The sequence below is a fragment of the Pinus tabuliformis genome, chromosome 6 (genome assembly GCF_031772625.1).
Source record: "Pinus tabuliformis cultivar Carrire ecotype Pingquan chromosome 6, CPIR1, whole genome shotgun sequence".
Lineage (NCBI taxonomy): Eukaryota > Viridiplantae > Streptophyta > Pinopsida > Pinales > Pinaceae > Pinus > Pinus tabuliformis.
In genome coordinates, this window is record NC_142292.1 from 2,077,450,079 (window position 1) to 2,077,472,257 (window position 22,179).

At 37.4% G+C, this 22,179-nt stretch overlaps 1 pseudogene; it reads left to right on the top strand.

Moving 5' to 3' along the window:
- Window positions 1-21,394, top strand: part of LOC149267563 (E3 ubiquitin-protein ligase WAV3-like) — a 47,135-nt pseudogene extending 25,741 nt beyond the window's left edge.
- Window positions 21,395-22,179: the final 785 nt, after the last annotated feature.

A 22,179-nucleotide genomic window follows, 5' to 3' on the forward strand; every position in this document is an offset into this window, starting at 1 on the left:
AGATCAGTGAAGATAGAGAGTATTGGCTAGGTAAGGTCAATGGTCACCTATAGTAGCTTCTTGACAAAGCCAACAGGGACAACCAGCTATTGAGGCACATGGCCCATCATTATCAGACCAGGAACATGATATGCAATATAAGGGTCAAGCATTTGAAGAAGAAGCTCAAGGAAACCCTAACAAGCCAAAAGTACAAGGAAAAGCTTGATTTACTTGCTGAGGCCTCCCTCATGGCATAGCATATCATATTATAGCTTCACTCAACAATTTTCAGAAGATTTGGAGAAATTTTTGTCATTTTCAAAATTTTGATGTTTTTTTTACTATATAAAAAAATGCAGTGTAAGCTATAAACACAGTGACCTGGACGCTATTCTTAGTGTGGAGACCTCAAAATTTAAAATGGCTTGCACATTTGGATTTAGAATGACCTCTACATGCAATTTTGACTATTGGGACTCCAAAATCTGAGCTTATGACGGGTAGAAAGGGCAAAAAACCCTCAAGAACTCACCTTTCAGCCTCCTTTTTTAGATGGTCGCTGCGCTTATAGAGTCACCTTGGGAGAATCAATTTTTGAAGGCCTTTCCATGGGTAATTTTCAAAAATTAAAGATGTTATGGAAACTAGACAGGCAAGGATAGTTTACCATTCTCTCAGATTTCAAATTTGACCTTTGAAAGACACCTAAAAGTGGCCTCAAAGTTAGCGTTGCACTTTTGACAAATTTATGAGTTTTTATTTAAAAATTTCACTGTGTAATTTCTCAGGTCTTTAGTTTGACTTGGTCAAAGTTAAACTCATTATTTAACTTCAGTAGTTTGAGGTTTAGAATATGTAATCATAAATAAATAGGCATGATAGGTTGTTTTTATGGTTAATTAGGCCTCATAAAGGAAGCAAAACTCAAATCAAAATCTAAAAGAAGAGTTTATTTTTGACCTTCTCACTCACTTGTTGGTTGAGGGAATCTTGGAAAAAATTCCACCACTTAGGAATTTGACTCCTGAAGGTGGGAAAGCTATTTTATTGAGTCTATATGTATCATTTATCATTTAGAGATAAGGGTTGGACTTCAGAGGAAAGGACTTGTATCTTTATGCTTTCATACAGTTAATCAAGGAGTAGTTGTAGCTATTTTTCAGGAATACTTGTTCAGTGAGTTTGTGGTGTTGTTTCCCTTCTATATCAGTTTCTTATTCATGAATTCATATCTCTTAACATGCTTTTCTTTCTTCTTGTGATTTTCCTTACAGTCATATAGGCAGAATTATTTAATTCAAAGCTCTGTTTATGTGGAAAATCATGTTTATGTATCTCTTCTTCTAGATTAATGAATTCATGCTAATACATGCTCATTACGACTTCTTAAATTTTAAGACCCTAAACTGCATTGAAAAAAATCTTTAATTCACCACAAACATTATTATCTAGCTCCTTTTTATGCTTGCTACTGCAAACCTTTAACACTTTGACCTAATTTCTTGCTCTCATCCCTGGTCCAGCAACCTAAAAAACCCTAAATTTCCAAATACTCAAACAAGACTTATACATCTAGCCTAAAATCCATTTCTTTTCTAGTTATTCACTGAGAAATCATTAGAGAGATCCCTCTCTGGTTTAGTAGGGCTAGCTGCTGAACTGCAAGAGGTTTGAGGTTACCTCTTTCGATCTCCTCTTCAACCTGGGACATTGTAGGGGCTAATAGTCTCTATGTGAACTATTTTGATATTCAATCAATGATTCATTCATATATATGTGCTCATGTGTCTTTATTATGTTGGTACTATTACTCTTCTCTTAAAGGCTCACTTTTATTTCCCCTTCGGTAGAAGAACCTTGATACATTCTGCAACTAAACATTCCACAAGGCATACTTACTTGTTCATCTGAAAGTACGTGTACATCACTCTCTTATCCTGACCATTGTAGCTAAGGCAAATCTCTAAGGAAAATGCCAATCGATCCTTATTTCCAAAAGGGATCCTACACCAAACCATGTGAAGTCTAATTGGGACTTTTCATCAGGGATACCCCCTTGCATGTTTGCAAGATCAACCACCGTCAACATAAATTTATGCCTCTCGAAAGTTGACCTAATTAAATTGACGACCATAATTTGAGATGCCATGTGAGCGCCCAATATTCATGGAAGTGAGTTTATCCACATGATCATGATAAAGAAGACTATATAATAGTCAATATTTTAACTCTAGGCAATACTTGAAGGAGCTAAACCTAATCGTTAGTAGGATATCAGGTTGTGTTATAATCGGGCCACTAGGAGGAAAAGGGGTTTCATTCTATTCATTTTTATTTTTCCCTATAGATGAGCATAGTAGCCAAGAGTGGTTAGAGAGAGAGAGAAAACATAAAGGATGTTGGGTCCCTATAATACTAGTAATTACCCCATTACTATTGTAGTTATACCCCTTATTTATATTGTTGTGCCCCTATTACCCACATATTGTTATTTTTGTGCCCCATAGAATCCCTCTATTGTTATTTTTGTGGCTTTATATTATTATTGTTAGGTCGGTTGGATTATATTGTGACTCCTTAGACTCCTATATATAGAAAGGAGGTTTTGTCATTTGAATCATCCAATAATTGTTCATTTATGTGTTATGACACCAACTCAAGAAAAGATAGAAAAGATAGATCAACGCCTTAGAATTCAGCCTCTTCGAGGGGGCAACCTCCTTTACATTACATAAATGAACAATTCTTGGATGATACAAATGAAAATACCTCCTTTCTATATATAGGAGTCTAAGTGGTCCCAATACAATCAAAGCCTACATAACAATAATATTGTAGGGCACAACAATAACAATAGTGGGCTTCTATGTGGCACAATAGTAACAATATGGGCACTACATGGGTACATCAATATAAATAAGGGGTATAACTACAATAGTAATGGGGTAATCACTAGTATTATAGGGACCCAACATGCCCCTCTCCTTCAAAAAAAGTGTTGTCCTCAATGCTTGAGTAGTTCAGGATACTTCTGTATAAAATTCTCGTCCTCCCATGTGGAATCTTCAGCAGATAAGTTCTTCCACTTGATAAGGTACTCTGAAATTGATCGATTTCGTAGCTGTCGAGTTCTTGTTTCTAAAACTGCTTCCGGTTCCAATATAATTTTTCCTTCTTCGTCAAGTTTTGGCAATATTGTTTGAACTGGGAGCTTGTCGCCTATAACCTTCTTTAAGCATGAAACATGGAAAACTGGGTGCAATCGAGAAGCTGCAGGAAGCTCCAATTTGTATGCCATAGTACCAATCTTTTGCAACACCTTGTACGGACCATAATACTTTGGTGATAATTTATTATCCTTCTTAGCTTGCTTGAGGGACATTTTCTTATATGGTTGTAGCCGTAGGAATACCCAATCTCCTACATCAAAACTTCTTTCACTGCGATGTTGATCTGCCTGTTGTTTCATTCTATTTTGTGCCAACACTAGGTTATCCTTTAAGAGTTGGAGGACTTGTTGTTGATGTTCGATGTGATGTTCCATTGCCTGAACCTTAGAATTTTCTCTTAAATATGATGTGATGGATGGTGGTTGATACCCATAAAGTGCCATAAATGGGGTAATTTTTGTTGCTGTATGGAAGGAAGTGTTATACCACCATTCAGCCAGAGGCAACCATTTGACCCATTGTGTCTGCTTATTGGATACAAAGCAACGAAGATATCCTTCCAAACATTTGTTTACTATCTCAGTTTGCCCATCAGATTGAGGATGATAAGATGAGCTATGAGCTAACTGAGTACCAAGACAAGAAAATAATTCTGTCCAAAAATTTCCAGTGAAAATGGGATCTCTGTCACTTACAATAATCTTTGGGTTTCCATGTAGCTTTTGAACTGTTTCCATAAATGCAGTAGAAACTGTACTGGCTTTAAATGGATGTGATAATGCACAAAAGTGTGCATACTTGGTAAGTCTGTCAACTACCACCATGATGACACTCTTTCCCTCAGACCTGGGTAAACCTGTGATAAAATCCATTGAAACCTCCTCCCAACGTTGGCTTGGAATGGATAAAGGTTGTAATAGACTCGGTGTCTTAATTGTTTCAACTTTATTTTGCTGGCAAACCAAACATTCCGCCACAAACTTTTGAATATCTGATTTAAGGCCATCCCAAAAAAATTCCTTCTTAACCCTGTGGTAAGTTTTTAAAAATCCTGAGTGCCCTCCTAAGAGAGAAGTGTGCAATTCCATAAGAATCTTTTGTTTTAGCTGGGAATCCTTACAGAGGTATAAGCGATCTTTGTACCATAACGAATCATTTTGCCAGCTAAATGTATTAGAAGTACTGGAATCTTGTTGTAACTTTCGAATAAGTGCCCACACTTCTTCATCATTCTTCCATTCCTCCCTTGCTTCGTTTATCCAATCTGGTTGGATAATAGAAATGGCACACAACAATGCTTCCACATCCTCATCCTTTCTTGAGAGTGCATCTGCCACAACATTTTGCTTCCCTTTTTTGTAGATGATTTCAAAGTCATAACCCAACATCTTTGTGACCCACTTTTGTTGCTCTTCAGAGGATAACCTTTGTTCTAAAAAGTATTTAAGGCTATCATGATCCGTTTTTACCTTGAAGTGTCTTCCCATTAGGTAGGGTCGGCATTTCTTAAGTGCATGGAGTATTGCCAACATTTCCTTCTCATAAATAGCTTTGCTTAAAAACTTACCCTTGATTGGACGACTTTCAAAAGCAATGGGTCTTTCATCTTGCATTAGAACAGCACCAATTCCATTTCCTGAAGCATCACATTCCACAATAAAGGTTTTTGTGAAGTCTGGTGTAGCTAACACCGGTGCTTGGCACATTGCCTCTTTAAGATGTTCAAAGGCCTTTTTTGCTTCCGGAGTCCATGAAAATGAATCTTTCTTCAATAATGTTGTTAGAGGTGCTGCTATTCTCCCATAATTCTTAACAAACTTGCGATAATACCCTGTCAACCAAAGGAATCCTTGCAGATGCTTTATGGATGTGGGGATTTTCCATTCCTTAATGGCTTTAATTTTGCTAGGGTCTACCTTAACTCCTTCATGAGATACAATATGACCCAAATATTCCACCTCCTGGACTCCAAAGAAACATTTGGATCTTTTTGCATATAATTGTTTCTCCTCCAATAGTTGTAGCACCCTGTCAACATGTTCAACATGATCCTTCCAAGACTTGCTGTAGATTAGTATATCATCAAAAAATACTAACACAAATTTTCTAAGGAATGGTTTGAAAATTGAATTCATCAAACCTTGAAATGTTGAAGGTGCATTGGTAAGGCCAAAAGGCATGACCAAAAATTCATAATGACCCTCATGAGTTCTAAATTCCGTTTTCAGAATGTCTTCAACCTTCATTCTGATTTGGTGATATCCCGAACGAAGATCCAACTTGGTGAAGTAAATTGATCCATGCAATTCATCCAGTAATTCATCAATAACAGGAATGGGGAACTTATCTTTAATAGTGAGCTTGTTGAGCTCCCTATAATCCGGACACATGCGCCATGATCCATCCTTCTTGTGCACCAATACTACTGGAGCTGAGAAAGAACTTTGACTCGGTTGAATTATACCCGCCTCTAGCATTTCTGCAACCATACGTTCAATTTCACTTTTTTGGACATAGGGATATCTGTACGGCCTGATGTTTGGAGGAACACTTCCTGGAATCAGATGAATAGCATGATCATGATCACGCATAGGTGGGAGACCTTTGGGAGTCTCAAATACCTTGGAATGAATGTCCAGGACTTTTTGGAGATCTGGAGAAATAGATGATTCCAATGTGGAAACATCTAGCGAACATAATTATGCAATTACACCTCTTTGCTCCTTTTTTAGAAGCTTTGTCATGCCATTAGAGCTGATTATCTTTCCTGGTTTCCCTGCAATACCCCTTAATTCAACTTCCTTTCCTTCCACAGAAAATTTCATGAAAAGTTCTTGAAAATTAAAAGCTATTGTACCCAAGGATTGTAGCCATTGGACTCCTAGTACAACATCAGCACCTCCCATTGGAATGGAAAGCATTGGGCTAGTCAATACATATTCTCCCATGGATAGCTTGATATTATGGCACTTTCCAAAACAATTTATTGTTCCTCCATTTGCAATCATCACTTGACACTCTGGTGTTGGATATAGGAAGCAATTCAATTCTTTTGCTACCCTACAATGAATAAAATTGTGGGTGCTTCCTGAATCAATCAACACTATTACCTTTTTCTTCTTGATTTGTCCTACTATCTTGATGGTTTGAGAAGTGCTAATTCCTGCCAATGCATTACAAGATATGGTCGGATTTATTTGTTCTTCATCTAGGCTTTGTTCCTGGAATATATCCTCTTCTTTTGACCTTTCTTGCTCCTTTTCTTCTTCCTCTTCACAATCTATGTAGAATAATTTCTTCTCAGCACACTTATGACCTTTTGTGTATTTTCTATCACAATTGTAACAAAGCCCTTTTTCTCTTTTTTCTTCCAATTGTTGTGGTGTCAACCTTGTAGGTTGTGGAAGACTATGGGAAACAACACTTCCGTCTTTATAGTTGTGAACGGTATGCTTCCTAGTTGCCATAATTTTGCTTTCCATTTTTCTTGCTAACCTGAATGCCTTCTCTAATGAATCAGGTTCCCAAAGGCGCACATCATGTTGGATATTATCCTTTAAAGACCCTATGAACACATCAATCCTATGCTCCTCTAGAATATCTTTTACCCTTATGTTCAATTTTTGGAACTCATCAATGTGCTCCATTATTGAACCCTTTTGTTTGAGACTTATCAATTGGCTAAAAAAAGTGTTGCTTTTTGTATCCTCATAATGTGCTATCAATTCTTCCGTAAAAATTGCCCAAGTGATAAATTTTTTACGAGAACAAAGCCATTGATACCATACAAACTGATTTGGTTCCAAATATAAAGTTGCCATACGTACCTTTTGTGTGTTTTGCACATTATTGAGATCGAAGAATTGCTCCATCTGTAATATCCATGTGGCGGGATCCTTGCCATCAAACTTCCTCACATCCATTTTTTGGAACATGGTGAGTCTTCGATCCAACATTAGAATCTATGGAATCATGATTAACATTTCTTTTATTCTCATCATGAGTTTCCTTTACTACCTTTTCACCATTAGTGACCCTTTCTTGTAGCAACTTCTTCAATTCATCCATCTTATCATCCATGCCATCACATTTAGCGTCAATCTTAGCTTCCATGCCATCCATCTTAGATTCCATTCCCTTTATCTTAGATTCCACGCCATTTACCTTAGATTCCACGCCACTTATCTTAGCTTCTATTAGCTTTTGTGAGCGTGACATTTGTTGCACTTGTTCTTGTAATTTTGATATATCATGTAGCATTTCTTCCTCTTCTTCATGAGTCATGCTAGAGCTTTCAGGTTCCTTACTAGGTGTTTGCATTTTCTTTCCTCGGGGCATCAGTTACCGATAATAAAGTTTTACTATGCCCTTTGAATTCTGTTAAACCAAGCTTACACAAAAATTAAAAAAAAACTACACACCTTTTTTCACTTTATAGAAGCCTGATATTGAATCTGATGTATCTCTGTAATTTCGGATCCTCCAATTCTGAAATTGCTACCTGTAGTAGCCTTCTGCGTCCTCTTTCCAATGCCACAAGTCTGAGCCAAATTGGATTCTCCAAGGAAGAGTTATGTGAAATCTCCCACAGTGACTTGCTTTTAGAATGGTTCAGTAGAGCGAACTTGTACGACGTGCCACGAGTCACTGTTTCAACCTTTGAATTTGAAACACACACACAAGAAACTACCGTCCGTCCTCTTTCTGTACCTTTTTACGAAATTTCAATCCGATCCTCAGAGAGAGAATTATGACGATTTTCCCCAGGTCACCTGTTTTGAATGTAATTCAGGAGTCTGCAAAAAGACCAACTTCCTCAGATCATATCTCCGATAATATCGCGAGAAAAGCTCTGAAATTCAGACCCAAGGTTCAGCGCCAATTCTTCTCAAATGGGTTTTTTTTTGCGACTTCTGAAACATCACAGAAAAAAAGTTATAGCGAAAATGCCACGATGACCTGTTTGGAGCAGCGAAACCCTAGAATCCAAAGCTCTCATACCAAATGTTATGAAACCAGCTCAAGAAAAGATAGAAAAGATAGATCAACGCCTTAGAATTCAGCCTCTTCGAGGGGGCAACCTCCTTTACATTACATAAATGAACAATTCTTGGATGATACAAATGAAAATACCTCCTTTCTATATATAGGAGTCTAAGTGGTCCCAATACAATCAAAGGCTACATAACAATAATATTGTAGGGCACAACAATAACAATAGTGGGCTTCTATGTGGCACAATAGTAACAATATGGGCACTACATGGGTACATCAATATAAATAAGGGGTATAACTACAATAGTAATGGGGTAATCACTAGTATTATAGGGACCCAACATTATGTAATGTAAAGGAGGTTGCCCCCTCGAAGAGGCTGAATTCTAACGCGTTGATCTATCTTTTCTATCTTTTCTTGAGCTGGTTTCATAACATTTGGTATTAGAGCTTTGGATTCTAGGGTTTCGCTGCTCCAAACAAGTCATCGTGGAATTTTTTCTATAACTTTTTTTCTGTGACGTTTCAGAAGTCGCAAAAAAACCCATTTGAGAAGAAATAGCGTTGAACCTTGGGTTTGAATTTCAGAGCTTTTCGCGCAATATTTGCGGAGATATGATCTGAGGAAGTTGGTCTTTTTGCAGACTCCTGAATTACATTCAAAATATGTGACCTGGGGAAAATCGTCATAACTTTCTCTCTGAGGATCGGATTGAAATTTCGTAAGAAGGTACAGAAATAGGACGGATTGTAGTTTCTTGTATGCATTTTTGAGATCCAAAGATCAAAACAGTGACTCGTGGCACGTCATACAAGTTCGCTCTACTGAACTAGTCTATAATCAAGTCACTGTGGGAGATTTCGCATAACTCTTCCTTGGAGGATCCAATTTGGGTCAGACTTGTGGCATTGGAAAGAGGACACAGAGGGCTACTGCAGGTCACAAATTCAAAACTAGATGATCGAAAAGTACAGAGATACATCAGAGGCAATATCGAGCTCCTACAAAGTGATAAAAGGTGTGTAGATTTTCTTAAATTTTTGCTTAAGCTTGGTTTGAAAATTTATTTTGAAGGAATTCAAAGGGCATAATAGAGCATTATTATCAGTAACTGATGCCCCGAGGAAAGAAAATGCAAACACCTAGTAAGGAACCTGAAAGCTCTAGCATGACTTATGAAGAAGAAGAAGAAATTCTATATGATATATCAAAATTACAAGAACAAGTGCAATGAGTGTCACTTGCACAAAAAGCAACAAAATATAAAATGGATGGTTTAAGGAAAGATGTAGAAGCTAATATGGATGGTTTAAAGAAAGGTGTAGAAGCTAAGATGGATGGCATGGAAGCTAAGGTGAATGGCATGGATGCTAAAATTGATGGCATGGATGATAAGATGGAAGAATTGAAGATAAATATGAATAAGTTGCTACAAGAAATGGTCACTAAGGGTGAAAGGGTACTAAAGGAAACTCGTGATGAGAACAAAAGAAATGTTAATCATGATTCCATAAACTCTAATGTTGGATCAAAGACTCACCATGTTCCAAAAATCGATATGCGGAAGTTTGATGGCAAGGATCCTGCCACATGGATAGTACAGATGGAGCAATTCTTCGATCTCAATAATGTGCAAAACGCACAAAAGGTACGTATGGCAACTATATATTTGGAACCAAATCAGTTTGTATGGTATCAATGGCTTTGTTCTCATAAACAATTTATCACTTGGGCAATTTTTACGGAAGAATTGATAGCACATTATGAGGATACAAAAAGCAACATTTTTTTTAGCCAATTGATAAGTCTCAAACAAAAGGGTTCAATAATGGAGCACATTGAGGAGTTCCAAAAATTGAACATAAGGGTAAAAGATATTCCAGAGGAGCATAGGATTGATGTGTTCATAGGGTCTTTAAAGGATAATATCCAACATGATGTTCGCCTTTGGGAACCTGATTCATTATAGAAGGCATTCAGGTTAGCAAGAAAAATGGAAAACACAATTATGGAAACTAGGAAGCATACCACTCACAACTATAAATAAGGAAGTGTTGTTTCCCCTAGTCTTCCGCAACCTACAAGGTTGAATCCACAAAAATTGGAAGAAAAAAGAGCAAAAGGGCTTTGTTACTGTTGTGATAGCAAATACACAAAAGGTCATAAGTGTGCTGAGAAGAAATTATTCTACATAGATTGTGAAGAGGAAGAAGAAAAGGAGCAAGAAAGGTCAAAATAAGAGGATATACTCCAGGAACAAAGCCTAGATGAAGAACAAATAAATCCGACCATATCTTGTAATGCATTGGCGGGAATTAACACTCCTCAAACCATCAAGATAGAAGGACAAATCAAGAAGAAAAAGGTAATAGTGTTGATTGATTCAGGAAGCACCCACAATTTTATTCATTGTAGGGTAGCAAAAGAATTGAATTTCTTCCTATATCCATCACGAGAGTGTCAAGTGATGATTGCAAATGGAGGAACAATAAATTGCTCTGGAAAGTGCCATAATATCAAGCTGTCCATGGGAGAATATGTATTGACTAGCCCAATGCTTTCCATTCCAATGGGAGGTGTTGATGTTGTACTAGGAGTCCAATGGCTACAATCCTTTGGTACAATAGCTTTTAATTTTCAAGAACTTTTCATCAAATTTTCTATGGAAGGAAAGGAAGTTGAATTAAGGGGTATTGCAGGGAAACCAGGAAAGATAATCAGCTCTAATGGCATGACTAAGCTTCTAAAAAAGGAGCAAAGAGGTGTAATTGCACAATTATGTTCGCTAGATGTTTCCACATTGGAATCATCTATTTCTCCAGATCTCCAAAAGGTCCTGGTCTCCCACCTATGCGTGATCATGATCATACTATTCATCTGATTCCAGGAAGTGTTCCTCCAAACATCAGGCCGTACAGATATCCCTATGTCCAAAAAGGTGAAATTGAATGTATGGTTGCAGAAATGCTAGAGGCTGGTATAATTCAACCGAGTCAAAGTTCTTTCTCAGCTCCAGTAGTATTGGTGCACAAGAAGGATGGATCATGGCGCATGTGTCCGGATTATAGGGAGCTCAACAAGCTCACTATTAAAGATAAGTTCCCCATTCCTGTCATTGATGAATTACTAGATGAATTGCATGGATCAATTTACTTCACCAAGTTGGATCTTCGTTCGGGATATCATCAAATCAGAATGAAGATTGAAGACATTCCGAAAATGGCATTTAGAACTCATGAGGGTCATTATGAATTTTTGGTCATGCCTTTTGGCCTTACCAATGCACCTTCAACATTTCAAGGTTTAATGAATTCAATTTTCAAACCATTCCTTAGAAAATTTGTGTTAGTATTTTTTGATGATATACTAATCTACAGCAAGTCTTGGAAGGATCATGTTGAACATGTTGACAGGGTGCTACAACTATTGGAGGAGAAAAAATTATATGCAAAAAGATCCAAATGTTTCTTTGGAGTCCAGGAGGTGGAATATTTGAGTCATATTGTATCTCATGAAGGAGTTAAGGTAGACCCTGGCGAAATTAAATCCATTAAGGAATGGAAAATCCCCACATCCATAAAGCATCTGCGAGGATTTCTTGGGTTGACAGGGTATTATCACAAGTTTTTTAAGAATTATGGGAGAATAGCAACACCTCTAACAACATTATTGAAGAAAGATTCATTTCCATGGACTCCGGAAGCAACAAAGGCCTTTGAACATCTTAAAGAGGCAATGTGCCAAGCACCGGTCTTAGCTACACCGGACTTCACAAAAACCTTTATTGTGGAATGTGATGCTTCAGGAAATGGAATTGGTGTTGTTCTAATGCAAGATGAAAGACCCATTTCTTTTGAAAGTCGTCCAATCAAGGGAAAGTTTTTAAGCAAAGCTATTTATGAGAAGGAAATGTTGGCAATACTCCATGCACTTAAGAAATGCCGACCCTACCTAGTGGGAAGGCACTTCAAGGTAAAAATGGATCATGATAGCCTTAAATACTTTTTAGAACAAAGATTATCCTCTGAAGAGAAACAAAAGTGGGTCACAAAGATGTTGGGTTATGACTTTGAAATCATCTACAAAAAAGGGAAGCAAAATGTGGTGGCAGATGCACTCTCAAGAAAGGATGAGGATGTGGAAGCATTGTTGTGTGCCATTTCTATTATCCAACCAGATTGGATAAACGAAGCAAGGGAGGAATGGAAGAATGACGAAGAATTGTGGGCACTTATTCAAAAGCTACAACAAGATTCCAGTACTTCTGATACATTTAACTGGCAAAAAGATTCGTTATGGTACAAAGATCGCTTATACCTTTGTAAGAATTCCCAGCTAAAACAAAAGATTCTTATGGAATTGCACACTTCTCCCTTAGGAGGGCACTCAGGATTTTTAAAAACTTACCACAGGGTTAAGAAGGAATTTTTTTGGGATGGCCTTAAATCATATATTCAAAAGTTTGTGGCAGAATGTTTGGTTTGCCAACAAAATAAAGTTGAAACATTTAAGACACCGGGTCTATTACAACCTTTATCCATTCCAAGCCAACGTTGGGAGGAGGTTTCAATGGATTTTATCACAGGTTTACCCAAGTCTGAGGGAAAGAGTGTCATCATGGTGGTAGTTGACAAACTTACCAAGTATGCACACTTTTGTGCATTATCACATCCATTTAAAGCTAGTACAGTTTCTACTGCATTTATGGAAATAGTTCAAAAACTACATGGAAACCCAAAGATTATTGTAAGTGACAGAGATCCCATTTTCACTGGAAATTTTTGGACAGAATTATTTTCTTGTCTTGATACTCAGTTAGCTCATAGCTCATCTTATCATCCTCAATTTGATGGGCAAACTGAGATAGTAAACAAATGTTTGGAAGGATATCTTTGTTGCTTTGTATCTGATAAACAGACACAATGGGTCAAATGGTTGCCTCTGGCTGAATGGTGGTATAACACTTCCTTCCATACAGCAACAAAAATGAACCCATTTATGGAACTTTATGGGTATCAACCACCATCCATCACATCATATTTAAGAGAAAATTCTAAGGTTCAGGCAGTGGAACATCACATCTAACATCAACAACAAGTCCTCCAACTTTTAAAGGATAACCTCGTGTTGGCACAAAATAGAATGAAACAACAGGCAGATCAACATCGCAGTGAAAGAATTTTTGATGTAGGTGATTGGGTATTCCTACGGCTACAACCATATAAGCAAATGTCCCTAAAGCAAGCTAAGAAGGATAATAAATTATCACCAAAGTATTATGGTTCGTACAAGGTGTTGCAAAAGATTGGTACTATGGCATACAAATTGGAGCTTCCTGCAGCTTCTTGATTGCACCTAGTTTTCCATGTTTCATGTTTAAATAAGGTTATAGGCGAAAAGCTCCCAATTCAAACAATATTGCCAGAACTTGACGAGGAAGGAAAAATTATATTGGAACCGAAAGCAGTCACAGAAACAAGAACTCGACAGCTACGAAATCAATCAATTTCATAGTATCTTATCAAGTGGAAGAACTTATCCGCTGAAGATTCCACATGGGAGGATGAGAATTTTATGCAGAAGTATCCAGAACTAATCAAGCGTTGAGGACAACACTTTTTTGAAGGAGAGGGGCATGTTGGGTCCCTATAATACTAGTGATTACCCCATTACTATTGTAGTTATACCCCTTATTTATATTGTTGTGCCCCTATTACCCCCATATTGTTATTTTTGTGCCCCATAGAATCCCTCTATTGTTATTTTTGTGGCTTTATATTATTAGTGTTAGGTCGGCTGGATTATATTGTGACTCCTTAGACTCCTATATATAGAAAGTAGGTTTTGTCATTTGAATCATCCAAGAATTGTTCATTTATGTAATGTAAAGGAGGTTGCCCCCTCGAAGAGGCTGAATTCTAAGGCGTTGATCTATCTTTTCTTGAGCTAGTTTCATAACAAAGGATTTCTGCATTGTAGTAGCCCATAGGCCACACGTCTTATTTATTTATACTTGCATCCATTTCCATTCAAAGAAAGAGTGAAAAGAGTAAACCCACATCCCATATAGCTTGCTCCTGAAAGGGCTTCCCGAACTATATCTTGTATTATTATGGTTGTGAGTGATTTTATTTTTGCATGTTCTCTATTTTTCTCATTTTACGTATTGGATGCTTAAAATGATAACTTAATAACTCCAAAAATCTAAGGAAAAATAACTTTCATAGTATAGATTTTATATTTTTAAGTATAATTTTATTAGATTTGTTGTGACAAACTATCCAGTGGAATATTCATGGTAGTTTATGGATCATCTACAACATTTCATCCACAAGCAGATGGGAAAACAAAAACAATCAATTGGAATTCAGTGCAACTTTGAACGGTTGTTATTAGTAGCATCTAAAGACTTAGGAATAAATTCTAGCGCATTAACAACACTCTTATAATTAAACAATTCACATTTATATTGGTCCTTTTATGATCGAACAATCCACATTTATATTGGTAATTCCCCTTTTTAAACTTGTTTTGGATATTTTCCACCTTCACCTTTAGATATTGTATATGGAAAATAAGGAGGAGTGATGGAGGACCCCATATGAGATGCTTTAAGGTCAAAGAAATTTGTTGAAAACATCAATTAGATTCATCTACAAGTACAAGAGACACTAAATAAGTCACAAGAAAAGTACAAGGCTAGGCATGAACAACACAAAACAAAGAAGTTGGTCATAGTGGGAGATAGACTATGGTTATAATTGAGAAAGGAGAAGCTACTTGGTCCTTCTAAGAAAATAAGGGCTCCGTGGTATTATCATTTTAAGATACTAGAAAAGGTGGGAGATAATACCTATAGACTCATTATACCCCCATACATGTGTGTTTACTTAGTAGTGAATGTGGAAAATTTGAAACTCTATGAGCCTTCCATGCTAGATCAAAAAGAGGAGTAGGTCCTACATCTATATAGTATTTAGCACTAGATTCTCAAACAAAGTTGACAAATGATACAATTTTGCAGAAGAGGTCTAGAACTATAAGGGAGAGGTAGCATGACCTTTGCCAGATTGAGTTGAAAGGATAAATTCCAAGCAACGTTGAATGGTACTACAATAAGAAGGTGGAAGAAAAAGTTTTTCACTTATTTAGCAAAAGATTTTGAGGACCAAAATCCTCACAAAATGGGGAGGTATGATTTAGATTGGATCATTATATTGTCTATTGTCGATATCGATGCTTTCAAAGTGGAAAAATCAAAGAAATCAATGTACAAGGGCAATTTTTACTAGTGGGACCCGGTTTGAAGAATTAGAGTTCGAATAATTTCATGCCTATTTTGAGACCTTAAATGATGTATTTTTGGGGTAAAACTTTGTTGCTTGAGTGTGGCATCCCTTGATGTTATTATAAACATAGATACCTTTCCAAAGGTCAAAGAAAGACACCAATCAGAGTTCAGATGCAAAATCTATGGTACCTAGAAGTTGATATATTGTCCACCATAATTCGAGGGGTTAGCCACGTGGGGATGAAGAAGACTCTAGAAGGGTCAAATTGTAACTAATGTTGATGGTAGAATGGGTCAAATTTAACTCCTAGTTGGTTATCAAGTTGTGTTATAACTGGGCCACAACGAGGAAAAGGGGTTCCATTCTATTTTCTTACATTTTGTTCCATATTGAAATAGAGTAATTGAGTGTGGATAAAGAAAGATCGGGATATAGGAGGTTTGCATTCTATAGTAGCCTAGGGGACACAGGTCTCAGGAAACCCTATAAAGAGTCTTTTCTCCTTTGTATTTGCATCATTTTTATTCCAGACAAAAGAGAGTCGAGAAACCTCACCTTCCAACTAGGTTTTCTCCCAAAAGGGTTTCGTAGAATATGTATTGGTGTTTAATGTGGTTTTTGAGTGTTTATATTTAACTATATCTATTTTATGCAATTATTTATTGCATGCCTAAATAATAAAAAAATCAGTGATAACATATCTAAAATATAAAATATAAAGGAGTTAACCTTTCATAGTATAGATTTTAGTTTATTGCAATAGATTTGTTGTGATGAACTATCCAATAAAATACCCACAACAATTTACAAATCAAAGCTCCAATTAAAATTACCTATAATTGAAAAAATTACATTATTTAAATTTTATATTCAAACATTATGACATTTTACAATGAAAATTCAAATTCATTTTTTTTTATTTTTATTTTACAAACTTATTATATTAAGTCTTGTTTAAATGGTTAGGCTATATACTAGATTTGTTGTGTTTTATTTTAGTTCTATTTCTTTTCTTGTTGAGTCAAGAGGCTCATTCTACACCCTAGTGTGAAGGTGATGTGTAAGTATGTATGTCCTTCGCTGAATTAATTGCAGATTGTGTGGAAGATATTGAAATTCAAAGGATTGCAAATATGTTTGGTATTAAAGTCATTCCCCTTGCGGATGGTTTTAAATACTTGGGCTTCCACTTGAATCCATGCAATTATAGGAGGCAAGATTGGGATTGGATACTTGAAAAATTCAAGAGGAAGTTATCTCAGTGGGAGCATAAGTGGCTATCCTTGGGTGGTAGGATGATTTTGGCAAAGGTTGTGCTTCAGGGAATACCTGTCTATTGGATGCACATATTTCATCTCCCCATGGCAATTATCCACAAAATAAATGCAATCATAGTGGAGTTTATTTGGTCTAGCACAAGGGAAAAGACTAAGTTTCACTTAACTACTCTGGCTAATATCTGCAAGCCACTTGATTTTGGCAGTTGGGGTATCAAGGACATCAAATCCTTTAATGGTGCATTGCTTACAATTAATCTTTGGCGGGCATTGGTGTGGGGGGGGGGGGGGGCGGGGGATTTGGCAGTAGATTATAAGAGATAAATATCTCGGCTCGGCTTCCTTGGAGGACTGGATTAGGGTTGGTGCCCCTGTTATGAGAAGGGCATCCTTCATTTGGCGCAGTTTGATGCAAGCTCGTCTGTGGTTGTGCAACAATATTCGCTGGGTTGTGGGCTGGGGAAATAACATTTTGGTTGGTCTTGACGCCATGGTGGGCATGGAGGGTTTTCATACCCTATCTATGCCAATCATCCTCCACCTACACAATCAGGGTCTTCAACACCTATCACAAATTGGATTGGTTCAACATGTGGGATTCCCTTCCACCCATTGGTACAGGGCTGATGAGTTGGAGCTACGCCCGGAGCTTCATTTAGAATGGGAGACCTTTCATTCCTATCTTACTCAGGCTGGCATTGTTCTCACTAAGAATGTTGATCGACTGACTTGGGGTGGGATTTCTCAGGGTGATGACATATCGACAAAGGATGCTTATTTACATATCTTAACTCATCCCCAACCTAATCCCCTCACTAGCTGGCTGGCTCAGATGTGGAAGTGGGAGGCACCATTAAAACTCAAATGTTTCACTTGGTTGGTTGTACATAACCACATATTGACTTGGGACAACCTTCTCAAGAGAGGTTTCATGGGTCCTAGCTGTTGCTTCCTCTGCAAATCAAACTTCGAGGATGGATCCCATTGATTTCTTCACTATCCCTTTGCCATCGTTGTCTGGGTGGATGTCTCCTCTGCCCTACATTTCAACTATGATGTGAATCACTCCTCCATTTTTTCTTGCCTTTTCAATTGGTCCACTTGCCACCCCGATGTTCGAACGATTTCATTTTATAATCTTTGGGGTTATGGCCAAGGTTAATTTTAGGGGCGAATAATAGCCCATTGGCGAAATTTAAGGCTTTTTATATTTTAATGGGGCGAATTTTTAATTAAAATAATATTTTTTTTTTTTATATAATTAGCCCATATTTTATTTAAAAATTAATTTATTTTTTTATTTTAGCCCAGGGCGGATAAACTAACCGAATCGTATTTGATCAAAATAGCCCCATTTTGATATTTGCGGAATGGTATTTGATCAAAATCGCCCCCATTTTGATTTACAGTTTGGGTTTTCTGGTCTTGGAGTGGTTTGTGAGGGTCGATTTGGTCCCGGGAGTGGTTTGTGAGGGTTGATTTGGTCATGGGATGAGGGTCGATTTGGTCATGGGATGTTAGATTTATTTTGAAATGGAGGGAGGCTCGCTGTTTTGACGGATTCAGCCCGCTGTTTTGGTGTATATGGCTCCCTGGGTTCCTGTATAAAAATGGTTTTGAAATAGGTTTTTTCATCCTAGTTCACAAATCAGTTTCGGTGGGATATTCTTGCATTTTCAGATTTCAATCCGCTTATTCTTCTCTGGTTTCGGTATCCATTGTTTCTTGGATTTGAACAGCTCATGATTTCTTTCCTCAGGGATTGCAATTGCTTTCCAGAAAATGGGGTATACCTGTTCATGGTACTTCGTAATATTCATTTGTATTTGTTGATTTTATACTCATGGAACTTGTTTCTTATTTGCAGCGGTTTATAATTCACCAAGTACTCGGTATAACCCACGCATTCGTGTACAAACCAGTGTAGACGAAATAACACGAATATCTCCGGTAGTCAGTCCATTTCCATCAGCCGGCCGGTGGGAGCAGTAAGTGTCTTTTGGTTTCTTTTATGTGATAGCTAGTTGATGTTCTGTTGATTTTTTGTCGATGGTAGTCTAGTGGATTCAATCTCTCTAGACACAGCAAGTCAAAGCTCCACAGATTAGAATGCAATTTATAGAAATGGAAATATGATACTGAATATTCCCTTTAACCTGGTCATAAAACATTATTCTTCATATTCATAAATCTATGATTATTCTTGATCTGAAAAATAAGAGGGTTGTTGTGATTGAGCACACGCATTATTTTATGAGCAGGTGATTGATTTTCCTACTGTGGTTATTGGGTCTTTTGAAGAAATTGTAAAACCATGGTTATGTGTATATAGATCTGGTTCTCTAATGCATACATTTTATGATGCAGAAAACTTGTGCAATATGACTTAATGCAATGAAACCAGGCCATGGACATGCCTTATTTACTGCAAAGTGTTCCCACACTTTCCACTTTTCTTGCATTGCTTCCAATGTGAAGCGTGGAAATAGGGTGTGTCTAGTTTGTCGAGCCAAGTGGGAATAAGTTCCCTTACAAGGGATTCATTCAAAACCAATGCGTTGCAAAGCATGAATAATTCCTTTGAATTGGCCACAAAAGAAAGATGGTAGGACTACAATTTTACCCTATTTTCCATCTTCTTGTCCCCCACATCCTGAAGTTGCAAGACTTGTTACAGACCTTGCTATTTTTGCTAATGATGAGCCATTGGACCATCGGTCAAGTGGAGAAAACGGGTTAGGTGGGAAAAATGGGAATGAACCTACTTTGGTTGAAATTGAGATAACAACATGAAACTCATAGGGTATGGATTCAAGAGGAAAATTGGCACAAGGAAGTGAAGGGATTCAAGGTAGAGAAGTTGATAATACGTCTATACAGTTAAAAATGTTTCCTGAGTTTTCTGGAATTCCATGTTCAAAGGTTCGTGAGAAGTTCAGTGTCCTAGTACATATAAAAGATCCATGCTCTAGTGCAAAACAACAGCAAATCCAAAGAAGTTGGAATACTGGAAATCCATCCCAAACCCCTGATATGCCCAAAGATCGAGCCCCCATTGATCTTGTAATTTTTGTTGATGTTAGTGGAAGCATGGCAGGCACAAAACTGGCACTATCGAAGTGTGTTGTGGGCTTCGTGATTCATAATTTTGGCCCCATGGACCGCCTTTCAGTGATTTTCTTCTCATCAACTACTAGGCATTTGTTTCCTCTACAATGTATGTCTGAGGGGGGTCAGCAGTTTGATTTGCAAGCAGTGAATGGCCTAGTGTCCACTGGTGGAACCAACATTGCTGAAGGATTGAAAAAGGGTGCCAAACTGCTGGAAGAACAACATGAGAAGAACCCTGTCTATAGTATCATTTTACTCTCAGATGGGAAGGACACCTATAATGTGGGAAACCACATGCAGGTTTCCATTTTGTGAAATTCTAGGAGGGTTTTGGATTCTCAGTCCTTGTTGCCAAGATCAATAAGGCAAACTTGTAGAGCAACGTAATATATAGATCCATGTACACACTTTTGGATTTGTGACAGATCATGATTCAACATCCATGCACTCCATATCAAAGACTTTTGGTGCCACCTTTTCCTTCATCGAGACAAAAATTATTATTCAAGATTCCTTTTCATAGTGCATTGGTGGTTTGCTAAGTGTGGTGATTCAGGATATGTAGGTTATTGCCATATATGCAAGTTCAGGAGTACAATTGAGTGCCATACAAGCAGGCAGTTATTTAGGCAATATTCTAGATGATGGGTAGAAGGTATTGGTAAATATTGGAGACTTGTATGAAGAGGAGGAGAGGGACTTCTTGGTACATGTTAAGCTTGCTCCATTTAGAAAACCTGAAGAGAGCACCACTATTAACAAAATGAAAATGTTAAACCCGGTGACTGTCTGTAGTATCATTTTACTCATGGATGGGAAGGACACCTACAATGTGGGAAACCATAGGCAGGTTTCCATTTTGTCAAATTCCAAGAGGGTTTTGGATTATTAGTCCTTGTTGCTAGGATCAATAAGGAAAACTTGTCGAGAAGCGTAACATACAAATCACTGTATACACTTTTGGATTTGTGACAGATCAAGATTCAACATCCATGCACTCCATACCAGAGACTTCTGGTGCCACCTTTTCCTTCCTTTAGATAGAAAGTATTATTCAAGATGCTTTTTAACAGTGCATTGGTGGTTTTCTAAGTGTGGTGATTCAGGATATGCAAGGTATTGTCACATACACAAGTTCAGGAGTGCAATTGAGTGTCATACAAGAAGGCAGTTATGTAGGCAATATTCTAGATGATGGGCACAAGGTATTGGTAAATATTGGAGACTTGTATGAAGAGGAGGAGAGGGACTTATTGGTACATGTTAATATTCCTCCATTTAGAAAACCTGAAGAGAGCACCACTGTTAATGAAATGAAAATGTTGAAAGTTATTTGTTCTTACAAGGATCCTGTTTCACAAGAAATTATTTGGACATGAGTGACATAACTATATATTCAATGTCTTGAATATGTTAGCAGTGATGAACAGGATATCTGTCTTAACGTTGATAGGAAAAGAAACAGATTGTGCACTGCAGAATCCATAGCAGAAGCTAGAGCACTGGCAGACGAGTGATTTGACAAGTGCCCAACTTGTATTGGGGATTCGGAGAATGGATTTGTAGGCATCCCAAGGCTTTATGGATCAGTTATCAGCTAGTTCTACAAACCCAGTGGCTTCTCTGACCTTATTATAAGCGTTTAGGGTCTTAAACAAGGCTGCACTCTTTCCCCATCTTAATCAGGATTTACATTGAATCATGAGCTTGACTAGTTTCTAAGAGAGATGACACATGCCAATGAAGGGTGCATTTTACACCATGGTCTAAGTACTTATTTTCGTTGACTGATTTGGTCTTAATTGCTTCCTCTCTTGAGATTCTTCAGTCACAACTTGATTTGTTGGCTTTCCATTCGTAAGTTGGGGTTGTTAATATTATTAAGGCTAAGAATACATTTTTTAGTGCAACAAAAGATCCTATGTCTCGGTTCCAATTCTTCAATAGAGGAGAATGAGTTAAGTTCACCCTACCTATTCTTATTAAGTTATTTAGGTGTCCAGTTTTCAAGGCCACCTTTCAATTTGGGACCATCTTCTCAAATGTGGCTATGCAAGGCATACACTTCTTTAGCTATTTTGGAAAAGAAGTGCTTCCAATTTATTTTTGTAGACATCCTTTGATGATCGCACTCTTTCACTATCTTGTTAGACCAATTGTATTGGATGGATCAAAGGTCTAATTAGACCGAACTTGGGTGAGGTCAGTTGATCACTTGTTGAGAGATGATCAGATAATAGATCAACCATCATGCTCCACCAGATGATCAAATGTAAGGACACAGTTCCACATTTCATTATACAAGTTGATTTAGACCTCACCCACTTCAACTAGAGACTTTGTTCAAGCTT